General features: G+C 46.0%; 1 protein-coding gene across 3 annotated transcripts in view; it reads left to right on the top strand.

Annotated features, from left to right (window-relative positions):
• Positions 1-16,415, top strand: part of KDM1A (lysine demethylase 1A) — a 1,339,130-nt gene that overhangs the window by 1,284,750 nt on the left and 37,965 nt on the right. The window lies entirely within an intron of this gene.

The following is a 16,415-nucleotide window of genomic DNA, read 5'->3' as shown; positions in this document are numbered from 1 at the left end:
TTCCAAGGAGGAAGAAAGGCTCCACCGTCTGGACCCAAAACGTGCGCTCTTGTTCTATCTGAGCGATACAAAAGGGGATGATGGACGGAGCATTTGAGCAAATCAAACACTCAACCCCAGTCAAATGATCTGGGTTTAATCCATCACCATTCTTTAGCTCACTCAGCCACCCCAGTTCAGACATTGCATATGCAAATCAGTCTGACCCTGTGCCTCAAGGGAACAGTCCAGCCCGAACTGCCAAACCATGTCTTCCCTGGACCGGAAACAAGCATCCTGGGACCGGTTTCGGATTCATAATCCTCATCAGCCAGGCTATCTTGAATCCAGTGGCCAAGTGAGCAAGGGACTCAGGTCTGAGCATACCCTGCCAACTTAGGGCGAACAAAGCGATACAAAAGGGGATGATGGACGAAGCGTTTGAGCAAATCAAACACTCACCCCCAGTCAACTGATCTGGGTTTAATCCATCACCATTCTTTAGCTCACTCAGCCACCCCTGTTCTATCTGAAGCGCACACGACCGTTCCGGGTGGATGACCAGCTGTTTGTTGGCTAAGTGGGTGCCAAAAAAGGTCAGGCCGTTCACAAACGGACCATCTCTCGGTGAGTCGTTCTTTTCATCAAAGCCTGTTACTCCTTGGCTAAGAAGGAGCCTCCTGTGGGACTGCATGCCCATTCTACGAGGGCGATAGCAGCCACTACTGCCTTGAGACGCGGCGTTCCCTTACAGGACATTTGTCAGGCAGCTATGTGGGCCTCGCTACACACATTTACCTAACATCACTGCCTTGACAGTCAAGTCAGCAGAGACTGCTTCTTTTGCCGTTCTGTTCTCCATGACTTTCTGGTGTAATCTTTTTCGCAGACCCACCACCGGTGTTGGTATTGCTGGGGTATCTATTCTAAGGTAAGGAATCTATCACTAACGTGTCTCTTTCAGGTGCACAAGTTACTACTTTTGTAACAATATATCTGTAAGAGACATTAGTTAGTGATAGATTCCTTACCACCCCATTCATCCTCCCCGTTCTGCGAACTGATTTCTAGGGTTAAGGTCTTCCCTTTCAGGGCCCCGGTTTCATGGCACCAGTGGTCAGTTTCTTGCATGGCTCTGCATTCCTGGCGCGGATAGTCATGTACAGAACTGACGTCAGCGCGCTTGGATGGCGCCTAAGTAGTCTACGTGACGTCATCTTGGCGTTTATGACACCAGCGACAGATGCTGAGCCGCACGACGCCACCTACTGACGCGCAGGTGTACTGCTAGCAAAACTTTCCGGATCCAGTCTGACGCCTGGGGATATTCTAAGGTAAGGAATCTACCACTAACTAATGTCTCTCACAGATATATCGTTACACAAGTAGTAACTTGTGCATTTGGATCGGACAAGAGATCCGAGGCTGGACGATCAGCTCTTTGTTGGCTATGTTGGGAAGATGAAAGGCAAGGCTGTGCACAAGAGAACTCTTTCCAGGTGGATTATCTTGTGCATCAAGATTTGCTAAGCCTTGGCCAAGAAGGACCCTCCTGAAGATATCAGAGCCCATTCCACCAGAGCATAGTCTACTTCTTCTGCTTTGGCTAGAGGTGTTCCTGTTCATGATATCTGTAAAGCAGCGACTTGGGCCTCCCTCCATACCTTTGCAAAGCATTACTGCTTGGATTCTGAGGTTATGCGGGATGGCCATTTTGCTCGTTCTGTTTTGCAAGATTTTTTGGTCTGGTCAGGTGGACACCCTTCTCCAGGAGAGGTACGGCTTTGGGAGTCTATTCTAAAGGTGAGGAATCCACAGGCAGATGTATCCATCAGAAGAACAAGTTACTTACCTTCGGTAATCTTGAGTCCATTTGGCTGTGGTTTATTGAGAACCCTTTGCTTAGTGGCTCCAATGCATCCTTGTCCCGCTGACTGGGCTGTGCTGCCTTGCAGGACCTGACACGATTGCCTAAAACCCGCAGGCGGCGCACTGGCTCCCAACGGAGACTGGGAGCGACCTGCTCTGCATCGTTTTGGTTTATCACCATGGAGGCGGGCATTATCACCATCATTACCTGGTTCACATCCCAACTCTGGGGGAGAGGAGAGAGTACCGGAAAGAAAATGGACTTCCGAACTCACCATCGTCCACACCAGCAGCTTTCCATTTAGATACTGATCTCTCTTGCAGTCCCAGGATTTGACTGGAATTAGGTCCTGATGGCCACATGACTTCTATTTTGCATGTTCTTTAGCTACATGCTTTGCTCAACCACCTAACTGCTTTGTTTTTCCTCACAGATGCTTTTGGCAAACAAAATGGCAGCTATTGTCCTATCCGTTATGGGGATGGGCTTCTTTTCTTTTAATTATAACAAATTGTTGTGTATATTGTTTTTTCTCAATGATATTTCTTAGGGTGACAGATAATTCTGGGTAGAAGTGTGTGGTGAAAGTTGGAGGGGGGCATACTTTATGGATTGCTGATGTTTTAATATATTGATACAAACAGTATGCATGATTACTTCTCATTTTGCTTTCTAAGTTTTGCCACAATCCTTAATATACACAACAGCGATTTTCTACTCATGACTTCATGTGGTTCCTTGGTGGCACGCTCCATGCTCCACTGCTGGCTCCCCACAGGCCCCCTCCCTATACCGTCCATTGCATCTAAGTACGCCCAACCCCCATAATGGTGAACTTCTGAGCATCGTCTTGGAATCTTAATGGTGTCCTGGACCAAGTGAAATTTGCAGCGGTTATTGCCTTAGCCCACTGCCCCCTCCCTGATGTTCTCCTGCTCCAAGAAACTTACCAGCTGGGGGATTGTTGCCCCTTCCCGAGGCATAAGGTTATGACTGTGTCTTCCATGTGGGATACACTCGTGGGTCATGTGGAGTTGCTATCCTCCCGCTACGTTCCTTTACCCTTGCTATCCACTATATAACACTCAACCCACAGGGCCGCTTTCTTGCCTTGGAGGGTCAGGGGATCACTTTAATATGTGCCTATTCGCCACCTGCAGTCCTTAATGTTTGCTTCCAGGACCTTTCAAATCTCCAATTGCATCTACCACAGGGTCTCACATTGCTAGGGGTGACTTTGGTGCAGTGCCCAACCCAGAGAAGCTTGGCCAATTTACATACACCTCCGTAGCCAACAACATTCAATCATGAATAGACTTGATCTTCTTACCTGCCACTGACTGTCAAGCACTCTCACAAATTCAGATACTACCTTGAGGTATAACTGTTCATTACCCACTCCTTTTTCAACTTGGGCCTTCCAAACATGGCCTGTGCCCCGTGCGGCGTTTTAATGCCTGGTATCTTCATGCTCAAATCTTTGTTCAAGCCCTTAGAGCTGAAATTCAGGATTTCTTCTGCAGGAACATGGAATCAATGGTGAAGGTGGGCACCATATGGGCCACCAGTAAGATGACTATTCGGGGCTTTGCCAGGGGTCATCTTAGGGCACTGAAGCGTGCTTGCTCCTCCCACATTACTCAGTTGGGGGCCCATGCCCTTCTCTTGGAAAGGCGTCGAGCATCTAAACCCCAGTAGAACATCTCCCGACAGCTGGGTCTCTTTACCGAGGAAATCCGTCATCATTCCCTTGAAGCTGCCGAATAACTCTGGTGGGCCACAACTGCCAGGATTTATTGTTGGGGCCAGCCCTGACTTGTATGTAGTGGGTGAGTTACCTTAGCCTTGCTCGTTCTCCTTTCTACAACTATTCCTGCAGCCCGTCTGCTGCATTTGCCAAGGCTTGTTGGTGCTCCTGCTGGCCACCGACCCTCCTCCAATTTATCGACTGTTGTGGAACAGCTCGTGGACAGCTCCTGTGATCCTACATCATTGTCTTGTCTTCACAACTGCAACTCCCAAGACCTTCATCCTACCTTGAAGCAGCCCTAGAACCACCCCTAGAACCCTCAGAAGTGCTCCTGGACAACTCGGGTGGCTTGGACTCTGTCACCTCCCTCCTCAGGTTCTCCTAGTCTGGAATGCATGACTGGGTTCTACTGACCTGGTCCATGGGTCCCAGTAGCAGCTGGACATCCGAAGATACCCATTGACTTCAACAGGCAGTACCGACATCACTTCACACAAATGTACCCGGGCTCTCTGGCGTAGGTATCCTGCTTCTCTGGGTATCCATGGATGGGGATGCTCTCCAGCCTCCCTGGTTCCAAAGTGTTTGTTTCCTCAGGGTCCTCTGGGAAGAGTCCTGAATCCTGAACATCCTAACTGCGACGTCCCAATGTTATCCTATAAACACTGACCTGGGGTATCACCTCTGCATTTGGACACTTAGGGACTCCCAGTTACTTACCTTTGATGCTTCCCCTTGCCTACAGATCCTTGGGTGGTACTTTTGGTTATATACCACTTTTCTGGCACGTCGACGTGCCAGAACACCAGCACGCCGGAGAGAGTATCGGATCATCAGATGCCAAAGACTCCACTGCTTCTAACGCCCCGCCTTCGAGCCTGGCAAAGAAGACCACAAAGCCTTCAGGCGGCTCGGGCTCAAGCCAGCCTACTTCCGGTGCCGACCCAGTACCAAAACCTAAGAAAAAGCCATCTTCCTCTTCCACGCGACCATTGCTTCGACACCCAAGCACACGGCGCCGTAAACTGGCAGCAGTTCATCGACACCGTAACCGCACTCGGAGCCGAGCAAAAAATCAACCAAAGCTCCAGATTCACACACTTCGGAGCCAAAAAAAACTCCAAACCGAAAAAACAGGTTCCCGTAAAAGACACTTCGAAAGGGCACACTCCTAAGCCAACTGCCGGCTCAGTGCCTAAAAAACCTATGGAGCCGAAAATTTCGACGCCAAAGGATCTACCTGGCTCACAAGAGCTTTTTACACTGGATCCACAACAAAAAACTCTTGTAAAGGATCCCAAAACTGGACAATCTCCAAGAAGAGACCACTTGAGGCGCCAGCACCTCCTCCCCCTGCAAAGAAGAGACATTGCAACCTCTCCATTAAGGGTCCCTTCTGCTCCACCCCCCCATACTGTTCCTACTCATACACCTCCTCCACCACAGCAATTACCTACACCATCTCCTAATCCAGACGATGATGTACACACAGATTCTGATTATGAAGGCGGGGTGCATATTACCCACTACAGGCTAATAGTCCCCCTCAGTCACCTAATCCATGGGACGATTACAACACCCCTGATGTGCCTTATGTCCCTCAGGATGATGTCTATTCTTCCAGGTCTTCCCCACCAGAGGACACCATAGATTTTAACCTGCTAGTCCAGAAGGCTGCACAATATCATGGGGTGGACTTACACACTGACGCAGTGGAGGAAGACTTCCTATTAGACACTTTTGACAACACACAAAGGTCTACAACCATCTTACCAATGCTTAAGGGTGTCATCAAGCACGCAACAGAAATGTTTAAAGACCCTGTTAGAGCGAAGGTCCTCAATCCCCGCATTGAGAAAAAATATAAAGCTGACCCTGCAGACTCAGCTTATATTAAAGGGCCGGCACAATTAGATTCTTTAGTGGTATCCAATGCACGTAAACGTGCTAATTGCCAAACAGGTGAAGCCTCACCACCAGGCAAAGAATCTAAACTCCTGGACCCCTCTGGCAAAAGAACTGCGGCACAAGCAGCTAACATCTGGCGCATTGCCAACACCCAAGCCTTGCTGGCAAGATACGACAGTGCACATTATGACGAACTAGAGTCCCTAATGCAGCACCTACCAGACAAATACAAGAACAAGGCTAATGAACTTATACAGGAAGGTAAAAATATCACGAATACTTCCATCCGTTGTGCCCTAGATGCTGCAGATACTGCCTCAAGGATAATCAATACCAGCACCTTACTACGTAGACACGCCTGGCTACGTATTTCAGGTTTTAAACCTGAGGTGCAAAACTCCATACTTCATCAGCCATTTGATGAAACACACCTATTTGGCCCAAATGTTGATGTGTCTTTAGAAAAAATGAAGAAAGACACCGACACTGCAAAATCTATGGGAGCCTTGCAGCAGCAAGCTCCCAGACGTTCTTTTTGTCGCTTATCGTACAGAGGCAACACAAGAGGCTACTCCTCAGAAAGTCCCTCCTCTTCCTACAAAACCCCTGGCCAATCCACATTCACCAAGGGCTACCAGAGAGGGGCTTACAGGGGTAACAACAACAAAGGCAGAGGCAACAACAACACCTCCCGCTCTGCCTCCACCCCTACCCAATGACTTTACTCCCCTTCCCCCCCAACATTCCACTCCTGTGGGGGGAAGACTGCAACGAAGCCTACCTGCATGGATCAACATCACATCAGACAGGTGGGTGCAGCAAATTATTCACTCAGGTTAATGTCTAGAATTAACATCTACCCCCCCAAACATACCACCCAAACAGCGTCCAATGTCACAAGAACATCTGTCACTGTTAAAGCAAGAAGTAGTATCTCTGCTAGAAAAAAGTGCAATATAACTAGTTCCTCTGCACCAGCAAAACAAGGGGGTTTACTCTCTATATTTTCTAATCCCAAAGGAGGACGGCTCTCTAAGGCCTATTTTAGACCTCCGACCGCTAAACATATACATTCAGTCAGACCATTTTCACATGATCACACTCCAGCAAGTCCTTCCTCTCTTGTCACAAGACGACTTCCTGTCTACTCTAGACCTCAAGGACGCATACTTCCACATTCCCATTCACAAAGCTCACAGGAAGTATCTCAGGTTTGTAATAATCGGGCAGCACTACCAGTTCAAAGTACTCCCATTCTAAGTCACAACAGCACCAAGGGTGTTCACCAAGTGCTTGGCAGTGGTGGCAGCGCATCTAGGAAGACAGCACATCCATGTCTTCCCATACCTCGACGACTGACTCATAAAAGCCAGCTCTCACAATCAATGCGTAAAACACACTCATGCCACCATCCAGCTGCTCCACGACTTGGGGTTCACAATAAACAACACCAAGTCTCATCTACAGCCATCCAAAGTACAACAGTACCTAGGGGCCACAATAAACACCTCAACAGCGCTAGCTTATCCCACCCCAGCAAGGATATCCAGCATGCAAACTCTCCTAACAAAGTTTGACACAACACTCCCTCCCAGCACTAGTGTTAATGCAACTCATAGGGATGATGGCCTCTTGCATCTTCATAGTACCCCATGCAAGATTTCAAATGCGTCCGCTACAAGAGTGCTTATCACGTCAATGGAACCAGGCTCAAGGTCACTTAACAGACCTAGTGTTGGTAGACGGTCGGACTCATCGCTCTCTGCAGTGGTGGAACACCAAAAACCTTTCCAAAGGACGACCGTTCCTAGAGCCAGTTCCTCAGATAATCTTGACTGCGGACGCATCGCTCTCCGGCTGGGGAGCCCACCTACTGCAACACACCACGCAAGGCAGATGGACACCGCAACAAAAATTACTCCATATCAATCATCTGGAGTTACTAGCAGTATTCCTGGCACTAAAAGCTTTCCAGAAGCAAGTATCAAACAAAGCTGTGTTAGTCCGCAGAGACAACATGACAGCAATGTGTTACATACAGAAGCAAGGAGGCACGCACACCATGTAACTATCTCAACTAGCACAGGAAATATGGAGGTGGGCCATACCTCAGAACATATTCCTTCTAGCACAACATGTCCCAGGAGTACAACATACTGTAGCGGATCTGTTACATTGTCAAACACAACAGACCCACGAGTGGGAACTTCATATGCAAGTTCTTCAGCCGTTCTTTCAGATGTGGGGACAACCTCAGATAGACCTATTTGCCACCCACGAAAACGCAAAATGCCCAAGCTTCGCCGCCAGATATCCACACCTACTGTCCAAAGGCAATGCGACATGGATGAATTGGTCAAACAGATTTGCGTACGCTTTTTCACCTCTATCACTCATGCCACTAGTAGTACGCAAACTACAGCAGCATTCTCTGACCCTCATCCTAGTTGCTCCAACGTGGGCCAGACAACCGTGGTACACCGCACTGCTACAACTGTCTGTGGTACCACACCAAAAACTGCACCTGTCTCCACACCTCTTAACACAGAACCTTGGAGAAATCAGACACCCAGAACCAGCTCAGCTCAACCTTGCGATCTGGCTCCTGAAGTCCTAGAATTTAGATATCTGAACCTTCCTCCAGACTGCATGAATGTCATTAAAGAAGCTAGACGTCCTACCACTAGGGCATGTTATGCAGCCAAGTGGAAACGATTTGTAATATATTGTCATAACAACGATATTAATCCCTTAGATGTGGCTATCCAAAACATTATAGGTTACTTACTGCATCTTCAAAGATGTAACTTAGCCTATAAGTCTATTAGACTACATCTTGCTGCAATAGCAGCATATCTGCAAAACAGACAACATCTATCTCTGTTCAGAGTGCCTGCCATTATAGCCTATATAGAAGGACTTAAACGAATAATTCCTCCCAGAGTACCACCTTCACCTGTATGGAATTTAAACGCCGTTCTCACACGGCTAGTGGGGCCTCCCTTCGAACCCCTACACATATGTGAATTACAATTTTTAGCCTGGAAGGTTGCGTTCCTAGTAGCTATTACTTCCCTGTGCAGAGTTAGTGAACTACAAGCACTAACCATTCAAGAACCTTTTTTGCAAATGCATCAAAATAAGGTTGTTCTGCGTACCATCCAAAATTCCTGCCTAAAGTAATTTCTCCGTTCCATATCAATCAATCTGTGGAACTGCCCGTTTTCTTCTCGCAATCAAAGTCAGTAGCACAAAGAGCTCTTCACTCTTTAGATATCAAAAGAGCGTTGCTATACTACATAGAAAGAACACAACCCTTTTGTAAGACAAAGCAACTTTTTGTGTCTTTCTCACCACCACACAAGGGTAATCCCATTTCAAAATCTGGAATAGCTAGATGGATTATCAAATGCATACATATTTGCTACCACAAAGCTAAACGTACGCTATCTGTTCCTCCTAAAGCCCACTCTACCAGAAAGATAGGGGCTTCAATGGCATTTTTAGAGAACATTCCCCTAGATGACATCTGCAGAGCAGCTACATGGGCTACACTGCACACATTCACAAAACACTATTGGGTAGATGTGCAAACAAAACAACAAGCTAATGTGGGCCAGGCTGTAATAGGGGTGGTCGCCGCTAAGAGTGGGTACTGCTATATAATCTATGCATAGTGTACAATCTGCAGCTCATATGCCTCGAACAGAAAATGCTACTTACCAGTATGCATCTGTTCTTGGCATGTAGAGCTGCAGAGCTGTTCACGCCCACCCGCCTCCCCGGCTACCCTTGTGTATTCCAGTATTATCTTAATTAGATACAAATTACACGGGCATCCTTCCTGTACTTGCAAAGCTCCATCATTTCCCTAATGGCGAAAAACAATCTGGGGATGGAGCCGATGCCCATGCGCAATGTGGTCCTAAGGAGGAGTCACCTATCTCGTGACTTCCAAAAGAACTTTTCAGGACAAGAACAAACTGCAAACATCCGGGCCCAACACTAGGTGGCGATCTATGCATAGTGTACAACTCTGCAGCTCTAATAAAAGAGAGAGGAACCCCAAGACCAAAGGGATAGTGTTCCAAAGTTGACACTAGTCAAAAAAATAATTCCCTTTGGGCGAATTAGCATAAACACATAGGTACTAACAGACAGACGATAAACTCACCAATATAACAAAATAACAAGGAAGCAATGAAGGTAGTAGAAATTCAATACACGTGAAAACACTATGGTAAAATTAAATCTTTGGACAATTTATTAACATACATCATATTTTGTTAAAAATTGGGAAACACATACAGGACGAAACAATATTAAATAAAATCAACATTCCAATAAAAATGAGCTACAGGAAAGAAGGACTAAACTCAAACAACACAATTATGAATTTTCCTTGATTTCTTATTCCAAATTCACTCCTTAAGCATCGACGCGTTTCAGCGGTACAATTAGCATAAAACCGCCTTCATCAGGACAATTGTACAAATGTTTCCCAATATTTCTTGGATAAAAACGTATTTCAAAGTATTATAAAGGGTATGTTGCCTCCTTATAATTTCCAAGAGATATTCGTCCAGCGAATAATCTTCTTATCATGTATAAAATTCTGAATAAAGAAATTTAATATGACACGAACATGTCACAGTTTTGAATTCGGCCAAGTACCTAGCATGATAGCTTAGATAAAAAGTATAGTAAAATGGCCCAACACGCGGTAGATAAAGAAGAGATGCACGATAATCCGGTTTCCAGGTAGATTCAAGAGTAGCAAACCGTTATGTCATCCCAGGATACGGGAAACATAAGAAACACGGGACTTAAATCTCTGTGTCAAGCCTTTTTCAGTTAACTGGATAGCGTCCCGCGTGGTGTGATATCGTTCTTGCCGTAAAAAGGACGATATCACACCTCGCGGGACGCTATCCAGTTAACTGAAAAAGGCTTGACACAGAGATTTAAGTCTCGTGTTTCTTATGTTTCCCGTATCCTGGGATGACATAACGGTTTGCTACTCTTGAATCTACCTGGAAACCGCATTATCGTGTATCTCTTCTTTATCTACCGCGTGTTGGGCCATTTTACTATACTTTTTATCTAAGCTATCATGCTAGGTGCTTGGCCGAATTCAAAACTGTGACATGTTCGTGTCATATTAAATTTCTTTATTCAGAATTTTATACATGATAAGAAGATTATTCGCTGGACGAATATCTCTTGGAAATTATAAGGAGGCAACATACCCTTTATAATACTTTGAAATACGTTTTTATCCAAGAAATATTGGGAAACATTTGTACAATTGTCCTGATGAAGGCGGTTTTATGCTAATTGTACCGCTGAAACGCGTCGATGCTTAAGGAGTGAATTTGGAATAAGAAATCAAGGAAAATTCATAATTGTGTTGTTTGAGTTTAGTCCTTCTTTCCTGTAGCTACTTTTTATTTGAATGTTGATTTTATTTAACCCTTTCCATGGTCATGACGAGCTGAGCTCGTCATGATGCACGGTTGAGCTGTGCTGATGACGAGCTGAGCTCGTCATGATCAATGGACTTGACGATGAGTCCGCATAGGAGGGGAAAACACCTAGCAGCCAAGGTGTTAATATTGTTTCGTCCTGTATGTGTTTCCCAATTTTTAACAAAATATGATGTATGCTAATAAATTGTCCAAAGATTTAATTTTACCAGTGTTTTCACGTGTATTGAATTTCTACTACCTTCATTGCTTCCTTGTTATTTTGTTATATTGGTGAGTTTATCGTCTGTCTGTTAGTACCTATGTGTTTATGCTAATTCGCCCAAAGGGAATTATTTTTTTGACTTGTGTCAACTCCGCAGCTCTACATGCCAAGAACAGATGCATACTGGTAAGTAGCATTTTCCTTTTTTAATACTGGTGTGGTTCTTTCTTGTGTACCCTTCACTGACTGTGTGATAAAGTTATGCGCTTTACATCCTCCTGAATAAGCCTTAGCTGCTCTTCCCAGCCACCCCTTGAGAGCTCTGGTTATCAGGGGCCACTTACACTATCACTAAGGGTTGAGTACTGGATTCAGTACAGAGTGCATTACCAATAGGTGTGCACCATATACGGAGCCAGACTCCTACATTGCCCACATTTATTGTTGCTCCACATCCCTCTAAAGAAGAGGCGCGTCTCCACTATCTAGACCCAAAAAGAGCACTGTTCTACCTTGAACGCACGGAAGAGTTCCAGGCAGACGACCAACTCTTTGTGGGTAATGTGGGAGCTAAAAAAAAAAAAATAGGTTGAGCTGTGTAGAAACTAATCTTTTCGCGCGTGGTCATTATTTGCCTTATAATCTGCTACACCCTGGCTATGAAACAGTCTTCTGAGAGCTTATAAGCCCTTTCCAACTGTGGGTAGCCTGTGACTACGACATTGGCTTAAGGAGCGCCTATCCTGGACATCTGCCAGGCTGTAGTGTGGACTTCACTTTACACGTTTGCGAAACACTACTGCCTAGACAGTCCGGTCCGTAGAGTCCGGCATTTCGCCCGTTCGGTCCTGCAGGACGTTTGTCTAGTAAATCTGTCCTCTGCTCACCGCTACGAAGTATAGCTTGGGTATCTATTCAAAGGTAAGACATAAGCAACTAGAAGTCTCTATCAGATAAACAAGTTACTTACCTTTGGTAACTCATTATCTGGTAAAGACAGACAATAGCTAGCTGCAGATTTCTTAAAGACCCACCCATGCCTCTCCTCTCTTCGAATTCATTTATAGGGCTAGGGTTGTTCACCTTCACAGAGCCCTAGTTTTGACACACAATAGTCAGTTTACTTCATGGTTCAGAGATTCTGATATGGAATAAGTGAAAAGGGACAGGCGCAACTCGCCTGGGTGGCGCCATATACATGTGACCACAACGTCACAACAGATGCCGGTGACACCATGCAGAGCTGGACAGAGCCACCCAATGGCGCTCAAGGGTTCTGCTCACACAAAAGTTTCTAAATCCAGGCTGACCCAGGAAATTCAAAGGTAAGGAATCTGCAGTTAGATATTGTCTGTACCAGATAATGTATTACCAAAGGTAAGTAACTTGTTGCTGTCTAGAGAATCCAGGCATAGACTGCGCAGACGTGCTCACATACTATCATGTGGCACGCCTCTGAATAGCAGGGCACAGTTTTGAGACCGAATGCATGGCCCTGTCTGATTCCGTCATTAAAGGGAGAGGGTCAAGATGGCAGCGGAGAAAGACGTGCCACTGGGCCATCTTGGTCTGCATCAACAGCGTCTAAAGGGACTCCTGGCCAACAAAAACCTACATTCCAGCCTTGATGGACACCCTGTGATTGGTGGCGTTAAAAGCTGACGCTCAGGATACCGCGATGGGCTGCGCTCCTGACTGTGATGATGACTTGGCTTCCGGATGGCATAAGAGTCAAGGTGGCGTCAACCTAAGCTCCGATGCGTAGACCTGTGCCTGTGACCCGACTCATCTGCAACACGACGACTCCGAAAGCTTGCTGCACTACACAGCCCCCTGTCCAAAGAACACCCTTGCCTGACACAGACTACTAGGTGAAGGGTTCTCTGGTGTCTTCCAGACCCACATGACAGCTCCGCCACAGCTAATGCCACCCACGAGGCAGCCCTGACCAGAATCCGATCTCCTCTAAGACAGCATCCTTGAGGGATGACTTCACAGGGGGCATCTGCAGGGCGTGCAGATGTGTGGCGGGCCCTTGATGTTCTGATGGACCCCTCCACCCATACAATCGAGTAGATTGCATGTCAATTGCCTCGACAAATGCAGACATCGCTGAGCCACGGAGTTCGGAGAAGAGGATCTCACTGTGCTGCAGCCTGGGTCAGCCACTCTCAATTTTATTGAGCCTGACTCCGGCAACGAGGAGTCTAGTAGGGAACCATCACCCTTTCTGCTAGCGCCATCTGTGAGGGACTTGTGGTCTACTTCAGCACTCCCTTTGCCTTCAACTTTGATCTCTCCCCAGGGAATCTGTTGGAGATCCCAGCTTCCTTGGTGGGACCCCTCCCTCTGCCTCCTCCCTGTCCTCCTCTTAAGATCTTGGTTGCAGGAGTGGGCTCTGCATCATCTTGACATCTCTCCCTTCATGCATGGAACTTGTTCGACAGCCCACGTCGACCTAAGCACCTCACTGAGGGTGGGGCCCGGTCTCCCCCCGGACCCTTGCCTCTTGGTCTCTCCTTTGGGTCCCTGGCCGGTTGGCTGGCGGGAGCAGTAGGCCCACGGCAGAGTGGTCCTAGCCTGCGGAGAGGAACAGGACACTTCCATCTCCCCCTCTGCCTTTTTAGGGCTAACATAGCACTATGACACTTGTCCCATGAGCAAAAGACTGAATAGCTCTTACCTCCGTTGCTGGTTTTGTTCAGGGGATTCAGGGACATACCGACGTGAGGCGCTCACGGGGTCCTTGGCCCACTCACAGCTAGAAGGGGTTCTGCCTTGGTGCATTGAGGCCCATACCTCTCTCTCTGCAGCAACATACAGGGCCCCTCATGTTTACCGACCCTCAGATTGGGTTGCGTTGTCATACTAATCCTTTGAACTCTGGAGAGAACATCCCTTTATTCTAGCTGACCTGGTCCTTTAAACACAGAGGTCCTGCATTGGGCCACCCTGAAAATGCAGAAACACACAACCTTCAGACCTTCAACACAGAGATATCCCAGGAAATGCAGGACTTGAGACAGGACTTGTCCTCTTTAGGGGACCATGCATCTTCTCTATAGGACAATTAAACATCGAGAGGAGAAGTGGAAATGCTGCACCAAGAAATTATTTTCCTCAATGAACAGCAGGAAGAACTCCAATCCCAGATGGAGGACCTCAAAATTAGACCCTGCTGTAATATAATCAGACTGAGGGGGTGCTCCAACATTGGAGGGTAAACTCAATCTCTCTTCTGCTCTGTTCTGTAATGGGATGAAAATACTGAGCTTCGGCTCAATAGGGTTCACCAGGTTGTAGTGTAGTTCCTATTTTCCCTATAGGCCCTGCGCATTGGAATAACATAAACAGCAGTGTAGATGTAGGACTGAGGTCTTCTAGGTCTCTACTGACTATGTTAGACTAAATTTAGGTTTGCGCCAGCTAGCTCAGAGGTCACTGGAAACTTTCTTGACTGAATAGGAAGTGATCAGCTTCCCTGGCTCAGACAAGAAGGGATTGAGCTTCCGACAACCGCATAAACATGACAACTTTGCTCCCTCAGAATAAGAGTCAATCTCTAGAGACGTGTGAAACAATAGACAGTTATTTCACTCAGTCAGATGTGCATACTTAGTTTCACCAGGGTGCAGAGAATAGAGAGACGGGCGTTTTCAATAAAAGGTATTATTTATTGAGCAGTCTTCCTTCTCATGCAAGAGAAATGAATTGCCACAATTGCAATACTTAATGTAAAGTAAAGTACGTGCAGTAAAAGGAGTATTATGAAATAATACTGTAAAAGCATTGATATGGTTTCTTAGCCATAAGACACTTTAAAATGGATAAAATATATAGACATATATACATAGGCTAACATGCTCAACTGGTGATTCTAAAATACGCCTACCCCGGTGTACCTGACCTAAGCCTAATACGTGGGAAGGAGTAAGTAAGTAGCAGTTTAAGTTAAGTAGGTTTGTTTCCAAGGATCTGTTCAAGAATTCTCTCTAAGTGTTTAGTAAGCACTGTACCTTGGGAATAGAATGTAGGAGGTCTGGTATTCCTCTCTCAGGACTCGATATCCCAGTCACCCGCAAGGGTAGGCTGGAAACGCCGGAGCTGGATTTTCTCGGCAGGATAAAAGACAGAGTCTTTCTCAGCACGTCAAAGAGGAGGGGCAGCGTCCGTGGGCTCTCCGCATCTGCTGGGCTCTCGGCAAGTAGATTAGCTGCTCTGCTCCGAAACCACCATCACGTGTTTGCTTAAGGCAACGTTGGTACATTTATACCTGAAAGGTGCCGAGTTTGACGTAAGGTTTGGACATAAGACGTCAATAAAGATGTCACTAAGAGCTGGCTGTTGTTACAGTGCTCGCAGGAGTTCTATTACAAATCAAAACAAAGCAAGCGGGGATTTCCCAGGTTGCTGGAGGTTTGGTGTGTTGAAATAACTCGTTGTGCCTTCTAGGAATCTAAGGAAGTAGCTTTTGCCATGCCTTGGGCTGCAAGGGCGATTTACTGAAATATGGATCTGATTCTTATGCCATTATAGGGATATTATTGATTATAGCCGTACAGGGGCATAAAGTCACAATATTGAATTGGGTTCCTAGATAAAACACATCACCCACTCCACGATTTTATGTCCATCAATTACTAAAAACTAAGCAATAAAGAGGCCTGTGTAATCCAACCCACCCCAAAATAAATTTTGCATTCGAAATGGTGTATGCGAAATACACGGAACGTTATAGGTACTGTACGTTTTTAAGCAGTGTAATCATTCAAAAAAATTGCATATATCTTTGGATGAACGATTTGCGAAAATTACACATGAAATGTCTCTTAATTACAGAAAAGAAGGTCGAGACTATTTCATCACATATAAATGAAATTGCTTGTGAGTGTGCTAGAGGCTGCGGTAACATATTGTCTCTAGATTAACTAAAAATAGAAGCTCTGTTCTCTATGAATAGTTCTACTTCAAGCAGAGTACAAGTGCCAAAAAAAGGTAAATAATAATTTTGTTTCCAGGGTAAAAAATAGTTCCAATTTTTTCAGTAGCTTTTGTTTTTCAAAGCTGGAGGCCGAATTCAGAGTTCATGGGAACACTGTGTGCCGGTTTGCTTAAAAGTTATTCTTTTGGTTCAGGGGAGAACATTACTTCAGATAGATGCGCAAAAAAACAGTCTACAGCTTCAGGTGAAAGTTCGACCAAGGATGATAATGCTGT

The sequence above is a fragment of the Lissotriton vulgaris genome, chromosome 2_1 (assembly GCF_964263255.1).
Source record: "Lissotriton vulgaris chromosome 2_1, aLisVul1.2, whole genome shotgun sequence".
NCBI lineage: Eukaryota > Metazoa > Chordata > Amphibia > Caudata > Salamandridae > Lissotriton > Lissotriton vulgaris.
Note: the sequence above shows the minus strand (reverse complement) of the source record. Positions and strands in the feature narration are given on the sequence as shown.